The sequence below is a fragment of the Sciurus vulgaris genome (assembly GCF_902686455.1).
Source record: "Sciurus vulgaris genome assembly, chromosome: 11".
Classification (NCBI taxonomy): Eukaryota; Metazoa; Chordata; class Mammalia; order Rodentia; family Sciuridae; genus Sciurus; species Sciurus vulgaris.
This window is the reverse complement of record NC_136472.1, coordinates 50,164,509-50,181,006: the sequence shown is the minus strand read 5'-3', so window position 1 is coordinate 50,181,006 and position 16,498 is coordinate 50,164,509. Positions and strand designations below refer to the sequence as shown.

At 36.6% G+C, this 16,498-nt stretch overlaps 1 long non-coding RNA gene across 1 annotated transcript; it reads left to right on the top strand.

Annotated features, from left to right (window-relative positions):
• Window positions 1-309: 309 nt before the first annotated feature.
• LOC306638663 lies at window positions 310-4,454 on the top strand. The gene is made up of 2 exons (XR_013757522.1): window positions 310-3,165; window positions 3,606-4,454. It is a non-coding gene; the product is annotated as an uncharacterized lncRNA (long non-coding RNA).
• Window positions 4,455-16,498: the final 12,044 nt, after the last annotated feature.

The following is a 16,498-nucleotide window of genomic DNA, read 5'->3' as shown; positions in this document are numbered from 1 at the left end:
AGTTGCCTTCCCCTAATCCATTCCCAAACCGTCATGTTGTTTGGCAGATGACATTCAACAGGTTTATATCATGTCTCTTACAAGGTCTGCAGCTGCCAGAGGTGACACAGCTTGAAAAGACCTAACACTTGTGTTGATCTGCAGGCATCTGTCATGGCCTGGCAACCTTGGTCATGGGCAAGAATCCAAATATAGAACAAGAGGGCATTTTGCCATTTTAGCAGATGGACGTGCAGAGAAGTTGCCAAGATCCTCTGTAACAAGCACCATGGATGAGGCTGGAGGACAGGATGTGCAGCCAATAATACTCAACTCGCTCTTTATCTGTTGCTTAGAAACCCTGGGTTCAGGAACAACGTCCTTTCTAATTATGACTTGAGCTCTGGACATTCCCATCATACGAACCAAGATGTATAACTGCCATGGACAAGAATTGAGCAGCAGGCAGCCAGCTGAGTCTTCAAAGCAGCCAACAAGCCAGCAATGAAATCTGCATTTGGATGAGAATTGCTTCTCCTGGAGTTAAGACAGCAAATGCAGTCTGGTTGTAAACTGAAAGGTAAGGAATGAAGATGGGTCATCAGGTGCCTGTGCTCTTTCTCCTGCTTTCATTCTGAGTGGACAAGAAAATCAGGTGAGCTACACATGGCTAGAAAGGAAACCCTTCTTGTAATAGAAAGATGGTTTGTAAGGGAAAAAGTAACTAGAAAGAGTAGAAAAACAAACGAGAGAACTGAACTCTGAATCAACGAATCAAAAACTCTGCAGGATTAGAGGGCCATCTTAGGGGTTGAACTTGGAAGTCAGATCTACTAATTCCAATCCCAGCATTCCATTACTAGCTTCCTAACTAAAAACTTACCAAATTCTGCAAGTCTTATTTTTCTCATCCAAAATACTGAGGTAACAGTACTGTTCTTTATATGCAGTTGTGAGGACTAAATGAGTTAAGGTGCACAAAGCATTGAGAACAATGTGTGTCATGCTGTAAACACCACCCAAATATTAATTCTCTGTATCACCTGCAAAGTCTAGGCTGTCAGGCAAGCTGAAGTTGAATCATTAGAACTGTATAAAATTATGTCCTTTGTACCAAGCTGGTACAATTTTTCTTTTCTTCCTTTGTATTTTTGTTTTGTTTTGTTTTTGCCCGAGTCTCTTATATGTTACACTACTAAGTACCCCAATAGGATTGCTATTATCTTGTGGTAGCTGTCAGATATCACAAACCATCCAAATACTCTCAGTCCCTGCAAAATCAAAAGAAATTTGAAAGAAACAGATCATTTAGTCATTAGTCCTCAACCCATTGCTTGTCTCATTATATAAGCTTTTTGGTGTCTAATACATCCATCTCCATGGCTTCTGTTACTTCCTATAGAAAAATCTGAAGCCCAAATCAACTCTCAGAGCAAGACCTATTTATCTAATGGTGTATTAACCATTTATCCTTGGGTTTTGCATAATTTCTCCAAATGTTGTGCACATAGTAGTAATGATTTTTATACCCACTTCCAATTTCCCAGCAAAACTGATGCAGTTTCTTCTCTTGTATCCAACCATCTGTATGCCTAGGTTGCTCCTATACTATTAACAGTGTACCTATTTTTGCAACAAATTATATGATTGCTCTGTACATCTCCCATTTCTGTGAACTAGCCACACAGTTGCTCAAGCCAAAATTCCTAGACTTTCTTCTCAACCTTCATCTCACAAATCTAATCTGCCACTTAACCTCACCAGATACCCTCTAACTCTACTTTAAATGTACCCCATCCTCTCTAGCCCCACTCCCACAGCCTTTGTGTAATCTCTCATTCTTTTTCTATAGGAATAACTTTGTTAAATGGTATTTCCACGTTCAGATTTATTCCAAAAATATCATTCTCAAGATCACCACAACATTTTTTTTTTTCTAAAACCCAAATCTGACCATGTCATTAACCAGGTTAAAACTCTCTTCAGTGTCTCTTGTAAAAGAGGAAAAATATGCAAGCATCTGCCACAGAAAAGATTTCAGCTTAGTATCTATAAATGAAGAATTCCAAGTGTTTATCCATAGTACCATCTTCTCTAAATGGGAGACATGAATATTCAACTTGCCTGTTCCACATCTCTGCTTGAATATTTATCTTGAACTAAGATTGTCAAATTTTAGTCCATAATTTTACCAGATTAACCTGTCTTCTCTCTTTTCCTCATGTAAATAAACTCTGTTTACCTGTGACTTTGTCCAAAAAGCTGGGAGATATCTTTACTACTTCCAATCCCACATCCTACATCCACCCCCTTAACAAACCCATCAACTCTGCTTTGGAATATATTTTAAATCATACACCACATCTCACAATATCTACTATAACCACTAGAATCCTAGAAACTGCCTTTTCTCTCCTAGATATTAGATTAGCCTTTCACTCTTTTCTTGTCTTCTAAAAATTAGTTCATGATTTTAGTGATTGTATTTTAACTCCCTCATGGGTTTTTATCCATACCCTCTAGATATTTTCACCTCATTCATTGCTCCAGGTTTTATACTACATATTCCCTGCACTTATAGCACTTCAGGTATAGTTAAGAATGGTATAAGGTACACCTCTGTTTTCTCTCCTTTGTGGTGTTATCATACATTTAATATTTTCGTAGTCATAAGCCTCATGCATTATTATGTTTGTTTTCAATAGTCAACTCCTTTGAAAAGATAAAAATGAGAAAAATAATTTTACTTTTTCCTACATAGTGACCATTACCTGTGTTCTTCATTCTTTTCTATAGATACAAATATTCATCTGGTATTACTTTCCCTTATCTGAAAATCTTCATTTAAAATTTCTTGAGTACATATTTGCTGGTAAGAAATTATCTTAGCTTCTATTTTTCTAAAAATTGATTTATTCCATGTTATTTTTTAGAGATTATTTTTTAGGGTACAGATTCTTAGCTAACAGTTCTTTTCTTTCGGTACAGTAAAAATATCTTTCTACATTGTCTTTTTATTGTGACTCTTTGGTACTTTGTATGTAATGTTCAATTTTTCTTTGGTTCCTTTTAAGATTTTTTTTTTTTTTTTTTTTTTGTCACTGGCTTTCAGCCACTTGACTATGGTGCCTGAGTGTCATTTTCTGAGGGTTAGTCAGCTTGGAAATCATGGTGCTTTGTGGACATGTGAGTTGAAACTTTTCATCATCATTCATGGAAATTTTTAGCTATTATTTACTCAAATATTGAACCTACTTATGCATTTTTTTTTTAGAAAAGGGCATAAATTTTATTCCTGCTGTTTCATCATGCCTAGAAATTGAAAAAAAACAAAGTGATTCTTTTAAAATATAAATTGGATCATGTCACTATTCTGCAAAAATTTATCCAATACTATCTTAACTTGCTTTTAGTGAAATCCAACAAACTCTTCTCCCAGGAAGTATTCCATAATCAAATATGTTTGATTAAGGCTTCATATTATATCTTTTTCTTAGTCACAAGAGCCATCATTCTCCAAAGGTCATAAGAAGTTTTGGTTTTTGTTATTATTATTTTTTAAAATCCAATGTCTTCTAAACTTGTTTCAACATGATGGCTTTTTTGGTTGTTTGTTTTAAAATTAGCACTTCCCCTAACATTCCAGAGCAGTTTGGGAGTCTTCAGCATTCTGGTTAAAAAGTAAACCATGGATATGGACACTATTCTCCAGGGAAACTGAGGAGTAAGGTGGTAAGATAGATTTGCAAATGCTTTCCTACATTTTAGTTTCTAGTGAATTGGAAGAGAATGGTATGAGGTAGATATGTTCAATTGGCATACTCAACTAAAAGAAGGTAGAGACCACAATCTGGAAGCACAGAAAAAAAATCCAGCATAGAAAAGAGAATACCTGTGTCCTGAGGGCATCCTTACCACATCTATCTTTTTGAAGAAGTTAAAAAAAGATACCAGAAAGCAGTTGCTATGGATGAGGAAGGCAGTACCTCAAAGTGTTTAAAAGCTCAGACTCTCAGCAAGTGACTTTAAGCAAGTCTCTTAAACTCCTTAAGGTTCAATTACCTATCTATAAAATGTGAATAAGAATAATTTCTAAGATACAGAGCTGCATTCAAAAAATATGAGATAGTATGTTTAAAGCACTTTGCATGAATTTCATCAAACAGTAAATTTTCTTAACTCTTAGCTCTTGATTTATTTTTTGTAAGAAAGAAGAAGAAGGAGGAGGAGGAGGAGGAGGAAAACCATGACTTTAGGGTAAACAAAACAAAACAAATTTTCTCTAGCAATGACAGGTGTATACAGAGAAACCACAAAACTTAAGAGGAAATAATTAATTGTGTCAGGAATATAGAGGCAGAATTTTAGTCTTCAATCTTTCCATATAAATTTAGAGCTTGTAAAGAAGTCGCCTCAATTTTGTACATCTTAATTTCTTCTGCTAAAAGTTGGAATAAAACTATTCTCCTGCCTGAGCTGTTGAATGAATCAAATGACATAGAAGATGTGAAAAGTCTAAAAAAAGTTAAATACATTGTAAAAAATGCTAGCAATGTCTAGTCCAGACTACATGAAAACCACTAGCATCATATTTACACCAAATAAATAAGAAAATGATGCAGAAAGTGGTCCAATGTTAAGGCAAGAACCTCTAGGGATGCAGTAGAAAAACCAAGTTTAGAATTTCAGATTTTTGGCCTCATGTCCAATTGTCTCTTCCTGTACAGTCTCAGAACTCTTATAGTCCTTTCTAAATATGGATCAATGATGGTACTTTACATTCTGGTCACAAGAAAACCCCTCTTTTTTTCTGCTTTGCTCCTTTGTTGCTAGCTGAGGAGCCCAAAACTATACAGTAAAAAAACCACATATCTCCCTTGAGGTCAATGATATTGACATTTTCTGTCTGATTTGGAGATACTTTATCCACAGACCATGATAAATCTGACTTACTCTTATTCTACACATCACTGATAATTCTGGCTTTGGCAGAAGCATCCATCATGCCAGAAAAACAGAGTGAGGAAGGAAACCTGAATTCTGAGATTCAAATGTAATATATGATAAAGGGTTGTGCTGTTCAATTCCAATGTGTTTCACCTAGAAGTGAAAGATCCACAGAAAAGGAGAAAAGAATTTCTTAACTAACTGGATTGAATCCCACCCAAGAAGATAACTATCACTACTTTACTTGGCTTACTAAGCAACCTTTTGAAACAATTGTGCATTCTTCATCTCAAAATCTACTTTGTGGTGACATGAACTGGAAGAGGTGGAAGGAGAAAAATAACAAAATATGTCTTCAGGAGAAAATACATAGATTTCTTTAAAGATAGGAATCTATTTGGAATACATGGAAATAACCATTGTCTTTTCTCATGAGGTGCTTTGGGTATCATAATTCTCTAGTCTTAAAATAGACCCATCACATCTGTGGACATAGTCCCAAATCCAGAAACACTCTGAGTGTCCCAGTCTACCTTCATCTTCCTCATTTGTATAAGTCTGTCTAGTTATTGTAGCCCTTGTCTATGCTTCTAATAATAGCACAGTGATCTTTCTACCAGGAATCAGTGTTTCCACAATCCAGGCAGTCCTAGTAGATCTGTCAAGTACAGCAACATTATAGCATGTTAACCTGTGCCACAGGATAGCCAATGAGAACATACGTTTTCCCAGGATATATCTGAGTCAAGAATGAACACCTATGGTGTTAGACTCACTGGAATAGAAGACCCTCCAGCAATCCTCACCTCAAATAAACTTCAATTTGAATAACTACTCACAGGCTAAACTACCTTTTCCAAAGCTAACCAAACCAGGTGAGAGTACACAGTACCTGGTCTTAGCATAATAATAAGAAATACATCGAAGAAGGCAGAAAGCAAAGAATTGGAGTGGGACAATTTCTCCTTGTGAAAGGAAAGAAAATTAAGATCAGACCTTAGACATGGAAAGAGGTAGAAGGCCCACAATTTGAACCCCAGTACTGAATACAGTCTCCTGATCTCTGCCCCAGTCCATGGTCTATGGACCAAGTCTCTGGACCTACTTCACCAGGTTGACAGGGGCTGCCTCTACCACCCCCTTTCTAATCTTAAGCAGCACAGCATAGAACAAGTTGCCATCTATTTGGGAGTAGGACAGGAAAGTAAGCTCAGGACTTTGCCTTGGAACTCAATGCCAAGATCACTACAGTAAAAGACATCACTAGGTAAAACACAAAGTCCCCTCTCACCACATCTGTGCTTGCAAATGTAGTCTCTAGAGTGGTCTCAGCAGCAGGCAAGAGATCTGTGCCCTGGTGGGACAGACTCATGTTTTGGCCTGCATCACCTCCCATCATGACAAGGGCCCAAGGCATACCCTCAAGTAAGTACCGAGCCCTAAGGCCATGAGACTCAGGTGCAACCCAGCTTAATATCAGCTTCAGTGGCTGTTATGGTTTAGAGATGAGGTGTCCCCCAAAACCTCATGTGTGAGGCAATGCAAGAAAGTTTAGAGGTAAAATTATTGGGTTATGCGAGCCTTAACCTAATCAGTGCATTGACTCACTTGAATGGATTAACTGGATGGTACTTGTTGGCATGAAGGTTACGGTTGAAGGAGGTATGTTGAGGGGTGTGTGTCTTTGGAGCATATATTTTGTCCCTAGTAAGCAGAGCTTTCTCCCTCTGTGCTTCCTTGTTGCCAAATCCTGAGCTGTTTCCCACTTCATGCCCATCTACCTTGATGTTCTGCTTCACACTGTACCCAGAGCTATGAAGTCAGTAATCTATGCACTGAGACCTCTGAAACTGTGAGCCCCAAATAAGTTTTCCCTTCTCTATGTTGCCCTTGTTGGATCTTTTGGTCACAGGGATATAAAATTGACTAAAATATTGGTAAATGGACTGCCTCCACATTCATTTCTCCAATCTCAGGCAACACAGCACAAAGCAAAACTCCATCTACTGGGTGCTATGATATTGAAAAAGCACAGGACTTTGCTTTAGAACTCAGTTCTAGGCAATTAAATCCCACACTAAGAACTCAATGGCCTCTGTTCCCAAGCCATTGTATTGAGACAGAGCCTCTGGTCCCACTCTAATGGCAGGAGGACACATGTGTTCCCAGGCAGAAGGACTTTTATTCTGAAATGCATCACCTGTGTTTGCTTTAGGCAAGCTAGGACTATGTGTACATCATGATAGTTAGGGAAAAGTGAAGGAAGTTATTGCATAGGATATTAGGTGAATTCTTCCCACAGTAAGACCCAGAGCTAAGCAAAAGTCTAGAGTACCTTACCACAGGCTAGTGTGTATGGAAGAGACATTTAGTTTTGCCTTGGCCCCAAGTGCAGGTTGGCAGGGAAGGGCTGCTCTTTTGGAGCATGTCCTCAGTTCATGCTGAACAACACACCAAAGGCAGATATGAATAAACTTGGACCTGGGGTTCCCTCCAGTTCTGAAACAATGACAACACACCAACATTCAACTTGCTGTAACCTGGATTTAGAGAACCTCCTGGTGGTGAAATAGTGGCAGTGACCAAGGCTCAGAAAAATAAGTAGAATGCTTAAAAAAATCAGAAAGGACAGGAACGAACAAAACAAAACAAATTTATGAATCTCAAATATACACCTAATCCTTCAATGCATGGATATCACTATAGACCAACAAGCATCATAAATTTTCAGGAAACCATGTCCTCACATAGTAGACAAAATAAGGTGCCAACAACCAACCATGTATAAGAAAGAATAGAGTGGGCTGGGGAGATAGATCAGTTGGTAGAGTGCTTGCCTTGCAAGCAGAACGCCCTGGGTTCCATCCCCAGCACCACAAAAAAAAAAAAAAAAAAAAAAAGAAAAAAAAAAAAAAAAAAAAAATAGAATGCAAATACAGATTTTTATAGTCACCCCCCAATTTATTTTCCTATCTTTGCCACCAGTTTAAGTTGATATGTTTTCAATATATCTTGTTATAATCAAAAGATGTTTCTAATAAAACTCACAGTAACCAAAATGTAACATAAAAAAGGCATAACAAAAATAATAAGGAAGGGATCAAAGTAAGTTACTAAAGAAAATCACTTAACACAAAGAAGGACTGTGAAAAGAGAAAGAAAAGAAGGAAGTTTTAACAAAGAGGAAATAAGTAATAAAATGGCAGTAGTGAGAACTTACTGCTATAGTACAAATCTAGAATCTGCTTGAAAACCTCATGGGTTAAAGACTTATTGCTCACCCTGTGCCAATATTGAAAGAATTCGAAAACATTAAGTGATGGAGCCTAATGGAGGTCTGCTGGTCATTAGTTTATGACCTTGATGAGGACAGAGGGATCCCAGCTTCTTTCTTTTCTTCTTGCTTTCACTGTCTGGCCATACAGTGAGCAGTTTTGCTCTGACACACAATCCCACCACGATGTGCCACCAGATGCCCAAAGCAACAGGGCCTACAATAATGGACCAAGAACCCTAAAACTGTAAGCCAAAATTTTTACCTTTATAATTAGATTATCTCATGTATTTGTTATGCCAATGGGCAGTGTACTAATATATTTACCTGTTTATAATAATATTGAAAATAAATAGGGTAAATGCTCCAATTGTAAGACACAGAGTGACTTAATGGATACTAAGCAAGACCCAAATGTATCTTACTTTTGAGAAAGTCACTTTACCTCTAAGGATAGATACAACCTTATTCATTAAACTATGGAATGAGATATTCTAGTGAAATGAATTTTTTAAAAAGCAGAAGTAAACCAAGTGCAGTGGTGCATGCCTATAATCCCAGTGGCTCAGAAACCTGAGGCAGGAGAATCATGAGTTCAAAGCCAGCCTCAGCAAAAGCAAGGTGCAAAGCAACTCAGTGAGACCCTGTCTCTAAATAAAATACAAAATAGGGTCCCCAGTACCAAAAAAAAAAAAAAAAAAAAAAAAAAAGGCAGAAGAAGTAGCTAGACTTAACATTAGATACAATAGATTTTACATCAAAGCAATGAAAAGACACATGGAAGGCCATTAAATAGTGACAAAGTAATCAATTCAGGGTGTGAAAATAATTGCAGATATATATGCACTTAGTATCAGAGCATCCAAATCTATAAAGCAAATACTAATAGACTTAAAGGAAGTGAAAGACTCCAATGCAGCAATCACAGAGAACCTTCACACCTTACTTTCACCATGGACAGTTCGCCTGGACAGAAAATCAGCAAAGAATCCACAAATGTCCATTTGTACTATATACCAAATGGACATTTCATCCAACAGCCATGGAATACACATCTTCTCAACACCACATGGAACATCTTCCAGAATAGATCATCTAGTAGGCCACAATACAAGTCTCGACAAACTTCTTTAAAAATTGAAACTATATCAATAAACTTTTCCAACTACAATGCAATAAACTAGAAATCAATAATAGGAAAAACTTCAGAAACTACATAAAATTAAACAACTTACCCTAAACAATGACTGGATCAAGGAAGAACATTAAGAATTGAGTTTCAAAATTAAATGAAACAGATGAAAATGGAGACACAACAACAACCATGGTGCACGGTAAAAGCAGTGCTAAGAGGGAAATTTGTAGCAATAAACATTTACATAAAATAAGCAGAACCATCTCAAATAAACAACCTATCATTTCATGTTCATGTTAAGAAATTAAAAAAGCAAGGAATAACCAAGCTCAAAAGCAGAAGGAAAGAAATAATGATCAGAGTAGGAAAAAACAAAAGCAAAATAAAGATTAAAAACACGACACAAAAGGTCACCAAAACAAAGAACGTATTTCATGAAAGGGAAAACAAAATTGACAAATTCCCAACTAACCTAAGAAGAAAAGACTAATAAGCAATCAAAGTTGCAAAAGGACATATCACAGTCTACCCAAGAGAAATATAAAGAATCATCAAGGTTATTATGAACAACTACATATCAACAAATTTGGTAACCAGAGAAATCAACAAATTCCTGGATGCTTACACCTACCACGATTTAATCATGAAGATGGATTGAAAACCTAAACAAACTAATAACATGCAATGAGATTGATGTAGAGGAAAAGAAGAAAAGAAAGTAAAATAAAAAAGAAAAAGAAAACATCTTTAAAAATGAGAAGGAAAAAAGAAAAAAATAGAAAAATGTAGCCCAGGAATAAATAGTTTCACTGTTGAATTCTACAAACATTTAAAGCATTAACAATGACACTAATTCTTTTCAAATATTTTCAAATACATTGCAGAGGAGGGAATTCATCCATATTGATTCTGTGGGCCCAGCATTATTCTGATATCAAAACCAGGCAAAGATACAACAACAAAAATGAAAATTAATATGCCAGTATTTGTGTTGAACATAGTTACAAAACTTCTCAATGAATTCCAGTCTGTTACAACACTATAGCCAAGAAAAAGAAACAAATTAAGCTTCTGCACCATCTACCTATTTGCACTACAGTAGGAATGTGAGACATAGGATGTGAGACATAGGGTTTATTGGGAAATGTTCATGGGGATGGACTGGACAGGTGCTCCTCCATTACACACAGTACCTCCAACATCTCATCAGAAAATATCACTTCCATTCCCTCACCAGGCTTTATCAAGTGGCAGAAACCTGGATCAGTACTTCCCCCTACACAGTGCTCTGATCTATGCCAGTTACCCATGGGGAGACAGAGGGCTTTTATAAGGTAGACTACAGAAGCAGTGACATCTCTAGTTTAGCTTGCTTTGTCCCACTGTGTGACCAGCATCCCATGGTATCTCATAAATACAGTAAAGCAGTTTTCTACTGATAACACTAACTTGTTTTAATTCCCAGAAAACACGAGAGAAAGCCAGTGTCTCTCAAGATAATATGTACCTGGACATTCTGGCCCAGACTTATTTTCATGGTTCCCTTAGCTTGAATAGGTTCTTGGACACTGGCAGGGGACTTACAGGACATGGTGCTTAACTGTTGTCCTTTTTTCCAAGGATGGTACAACATCTGTCAATGTGATAAGTAAAGAAAATGTGCTGCATCTATACAGGAGAACAATATTCAGTCATGAAAACAAATGAAATCCTGCCAGTTGTGACAACATGGAAAGATAGAAACAAAGGTCTTTAAGTGAAATAATCCAGTCACAGAAGAAAAAATATTTTATGATCTCACTCATATGGTAGAATCTCAAAAAAATCTATCACGTAGAAGTTTTGAAGAGGATAGTCATTTCCTGAAGATGGAGAGAGCAGAGGATAGGAAATAGGGGATAGGAATGAGGAAAGATTGGCCAATGAGTGCTAAGTTACAGATAGATGGGAACAGGAAGTTCTTGTATTCTATTGCACAGCAGAGTGACTATAACAACAATGTACTAATGTACTGTATATTTTTTAAAAACTAGAATAAAGAATTTTTAATGTTTTAAAACCACAAAGAAATGATAAATGGTTCAGAATGCAGAAGTGTTTACTTTGAATTGAACATTACAAAATGTGTACATATTAAAACATTACACAGTAATCTATAATTATATATGATTTTTATGTGCCAGGTAAGAAAATAAAAAGAATTAATACATGACCCAAAGAACTCCATGCCTCTCCTGATAGTTGATATTTGCTGAGAAGAAGAAAAACCAGAAGTAATAGCAATATGAGCTTAGTCTTCTCTCCAATTGCAGGAAATTGGTCTAAGAAAGGAGACTATACACAGAAGAGTTGAAAGATGGAGATATAAGGACAAATAATGAAATAAAATATAAATAAAATAACAATATAATTTGAGTCACTGAATCTTACTATGCACAATCAAGCTGCATCTCAACTTCCAGATACATAAGCCAATGAGTTCTGCTTTCATCTTCAAGAGTTTAGATTGGGTTTCTGTGCCTTTTGGCTAAAATAGATCTAACTAGTCAATACTGGAGTCTTATAATATCTGGGATGATGTTTTACTAGTGCAAAACAAATATAAACTCACTTGCTTCTGATACTCCTTCTTACTAATTGACATGATTTAAACAAAACCAGCTATGGATGGACAGAGGTCATCTTTAAGCTTTGGTGATTGTGATTTTAGTCACTGGAAAAAAAATTTAATTGACTTTAAAGGAATAGAGAAGAAAAAACTCAGGAAACACACCAGAGATATGGAATGAAATATTGTCCCTCTCATTGTATAAGTAGTGATTAACTTTCTCTCTCCAAACTTTTGACCACTGTGGATTAAAGCTCATGAAATGTTATTTCACCAATTGCATTTTTTTACTATGTAAGTGATGGCCAAGTCAAAATAACTTTGCTACAGAAGTTAGACTGAGCAATAATTTGAATTGATAATCAATGTTTTTTCCAGGATATTTCCTATATCTTAACATCTTCTAATTAGCAAAACTAGGCATCTTGTCTTTTCCCAGGGATGGGATGACCCAGTATAATGCCCTATGACATTTGTAGGTTTTGAGTTATAAAAGTCTAAGTAGAAGAGAGTCAGGGGGGATTGAAAAGAGCTGACAAGGTACTGAGATTACCGAGTTCTTAGCAACATTGAAATGGAAGTGGCTAAATGGTACAGGCTTGATACAGACACTTGCTTCACTATGTTTCTCTCTTCCTGCTTTAAAGTAGGCAGAGAGAGTAGCAAATTGTTTTTCAAGTTTCCAGGAGGAACTCTGAGACAATGGAAAGAGCCAAAACAGGAGCAAAGGACAGCACAGCTGTAATCCATGGGGAATCAATGACCCAGGACGAGATCTCACGAATAATACCATAGAAGGTGTCTACAAAGTAGATGACAATCAAACATCTGGCATTACAGCCGTGAGCTAAGAAGTTTATCTGCCATCATGAGACAAAAGGGCAGGACCCTGAATTGATTGACATTTTAATTCCTGTCATCAGAGGAATGAGATTATGGATCACAGTTATAGTGAGTAATGGAAAACAAAGTTCACATTTCTTGAGCACCTAAGTTGTCAGTGGACAGATTTATAATATCCATTAAATTTTTTAAAATATCTTTCAGACTAAAATAACAAAAATACTCTTAAAATCATGTATTGGTATTGCAACCAAACTCTTAGGCCCTGCAAGGGGAGAAGGGGAACTGGAAAATAAAGATTCACAGACATAGATCTTGAAGATTAAGCTGGAATCAGGTGGAGCTCTGCTCTCTGATGGAGATGCATATCTAAAGAGTTGTGTCAGCAATCTTTATTTATATACATCTCATTATCAGGTTAAAGACTATGCAACCATTGTTCTTTGTATTCAGGAAAGTTACAGAAACTAGGACATCCTATGTAGTTTTTCCACAGTTGCACTCCACAGTTGTAAAGTGTAATGTTAGGAGATTTGTGTAGCTCTCAAGAAAGTCCATTGTCTAAAGTTACCATAAGGCAGGCAGGAACTGGAGAAACGGAGCCAATGAAACACTGTGGTAGTCTAGCATTAGGGTTCCTTCCTTCCCAGGAGCTGTGTGCCTGAGATCAAGGTCAGAGCTGATAGGACTCTTGGGCAGAACCTGTTCATGAAGGGCATTGCTACAGCAGCTAAGCATCCTGTGCCGTTAAACAGAAACATTCCCAAGCACTGGGCATGCCACAGCCATGAGATCATCAGAGACCCCCCAATCTCAGTCACTGCTCTTCCATTCTCTGTCACCACTCTCCACAAATTGGCCTTTGGAATTGTGTATCACTAAGGTTAAGGTTTTCTGTTACAAAAGTCAGTTGTGTTACAGGCATTTGCTCCAAGTTAGCTGTGGCCTCTATACCCTCCTACCTTTCTTTTGTTAGTGCCTAAAGAAGGTGGCTAACCCAGCATTCCTGCCCTAAGACACTCAACTCCAAACCATATTCTTTGACAGAGTTAAAGAATCCCCTCTGTATGTGAAGTAAGACACTGAGAGGTCAGGGAAAGCTATCTCCCATGTTCCAGGTTAGTACTGTCTGCTACAAAGAAAACTTCTTTGTCTCAGGCAACTAGGATGACACATTTTTTTCATCTCCATTTATAAAAGGGAGTGATAGTTCTTGAACACAAAATATTCATCAGGAGACATGTTAACTCTTTCATGTATGTTATCTCATTTTATTCTCATAATAGTTCTGGGTGTTAGGTTTTACTATCCCCATTTTCAAGTGCAGAGAGTGAAGCTCAGAGGGGTTTAGTGATTGATCTAAAGTGATACTGCTGATCAGGGGGGAAAAAAAGAGGGAGGGAGAGAGAATTAAAGCAAAATAGCCTGGATCTAAAGATCATGCACTTTCAACTATACCACACACCTCCCAAATATGAATGACTCTGAATGCCCTTAGTGGTTTAGCATCAAATGAAAATTCATTAAATGCTATCAAGGCTCACCCTTGCCATTCTTTTTGTCAAGAATCTGTCGTCATTTAATTATGCTTTCTTGTCTTCAGATATAGCCGAAAAAGACTGACTCTACTGAACTTATCTAAAGTAGAAAAGTGTCTATCATGTCAGTGTTGTTCATTGTTTATGGTTTCCTGAGATGATCTTCCTTCCTTCCTTTCTTTCAGTCATTTTTATGTCCTCCAACTACAAATTCCCAGCGATTTAAAGGGCAAGTTTTTCACTCTATTCTCATGTCCCTGTGTACCAAGACACCTCAGCAGCCAGATTATCACATTCCTCTACTCAAACTCCTCAAAGTCTTCTTACCTCACTCAGAGTAAACTATCAAGTCCTCCCCTGTTGTGCTCTCTGACAGACTCCTTCTGCCCTCCTGGACTCACCTTGCCCAAGATTCTGCTTCTGTGTCCTGGAAGTTCCTCTACCTGGAAAGGGATTTATCCTCATCCCTCATTCTCACTCTTCTAAAGTCTCTGCTCACTCTGCCTACCTGTTTAAAATAACAAAGAGGCAACATAATGAAAATTCACATTTATATTAGGCCACCTTCACTTTACAAGCATTTCCACAAGATTAATAATTTGCTTTTATGAACCTTTAAGCAAACAAGTTTTCAAATAAAAAACTAAACATTCACTCATCTTGCTATTACTAGAAAGCAAAAAGTAGATTTAATCCACCCTCTGCTGGTCAAAGGTTTAAATGATCACGTTTGATTTTTTTTTTTTTTTTTTTATCCTTCTATTCTTTCATTTCTATTAGCTTCCTTTTATTGGTTTTCTTTCTTCCTTTTATTGGTTTGTGATTTAATCACTTACTTTTTTATTCAATGTGCACTTTTGAACACCTACTAAGTATTCAGTGGTAGAAATACAAAAATGAAAAATATCCAGTTTCTGTCCTCAAAGACTTCATAAACCCTAGTCAGAGACATTCCTGCAAACTAGTAAGAGGGTCACTGTGATATGTAGCACCCTGCTGGTTCCATAGGAACCTGTCTGATGAACTCAGACACTCATTCTCAGAATTACAAATGTAAAAGAATGTTATTACATCTTGCCTTTAGAGGCCCAGTATAACAAAAGACATGCTCTATATTGATGAAATTTAGTATTCAACAACAAACATCATGCTTATTTTTATATTTCTGTCTCAGTAACAGAGATATTAGTATATTTCATCCTTTCTCTGTTTCAGTTTTTAAGGGTTGCCCAACCTGTTGCATAATCCCTATCTTTAATGAAATCAAGGGGAAAGAGTAGGAGAGGGCCAAACATAAATTAGGTATTAATTTATTTGTGATGCTATGCAGATAAACAATTCTTCCTTCTTATTCCTGTCACACACTTTTTCAACCACTCCAAAATTTCCTCCTGCATGTGAAGAATTGAGAGATGGTGGAAGAAACAATGACGAATGGATTGCAGGAAACATTGGTACATAATTTTCATTCAATTAATATATTCTGTTACCACAAAATTGCATTTAATGTCAATGTAGCAGGACTGGAAGTAGAATGCATTCAGGAATCCAATTTGTTCCTGGGTACAGTAGGCTATAGATTCACACAAGAGGAAATGTTTGGTTCTACTGGGGTAAAGAAGACAAAAATCAAAAAATTCTGGACTATGGAGGTTCCTGAGATGATCTTCCTTCCTTCCTTTCTTTCAGTCATTTTTATGTATAAAATAAAATATTTTATTGCTTTAACATTCTTTCTACATGGTATATTTGCCTTAAAATACTTTCATACAAATAAAAAGATAGCTGAATATGTATGATTTATGGGTACATGCAATGTGCATATTTATGTATATGAATCAACTTTCCTTTGTACCCAGAGCACAGTTAGTACTTGAAGTACTGAAGTTAAGAATCCATATTCCCTTACCTTGGACATTTTGACTATATACAATTTTTATTTGTCAATTAAATAAAAAAAGAATTCACATTCCTAAGTGACTATGGCAGAATTGCAAATATTTACTCTAAATCTATTCTAATTCTGTAAAGTGGTGATTTGCAGAAGAAATGTTGAATAGCCCTCATTGATAAAAACAAGCAATGCTTAAGATGTGTTGGATAGAAATAATTTATAAGCTAATGCCTTTTTATGAACTAGATATAAAAATCTGCCAAGTACAATTACACACCTT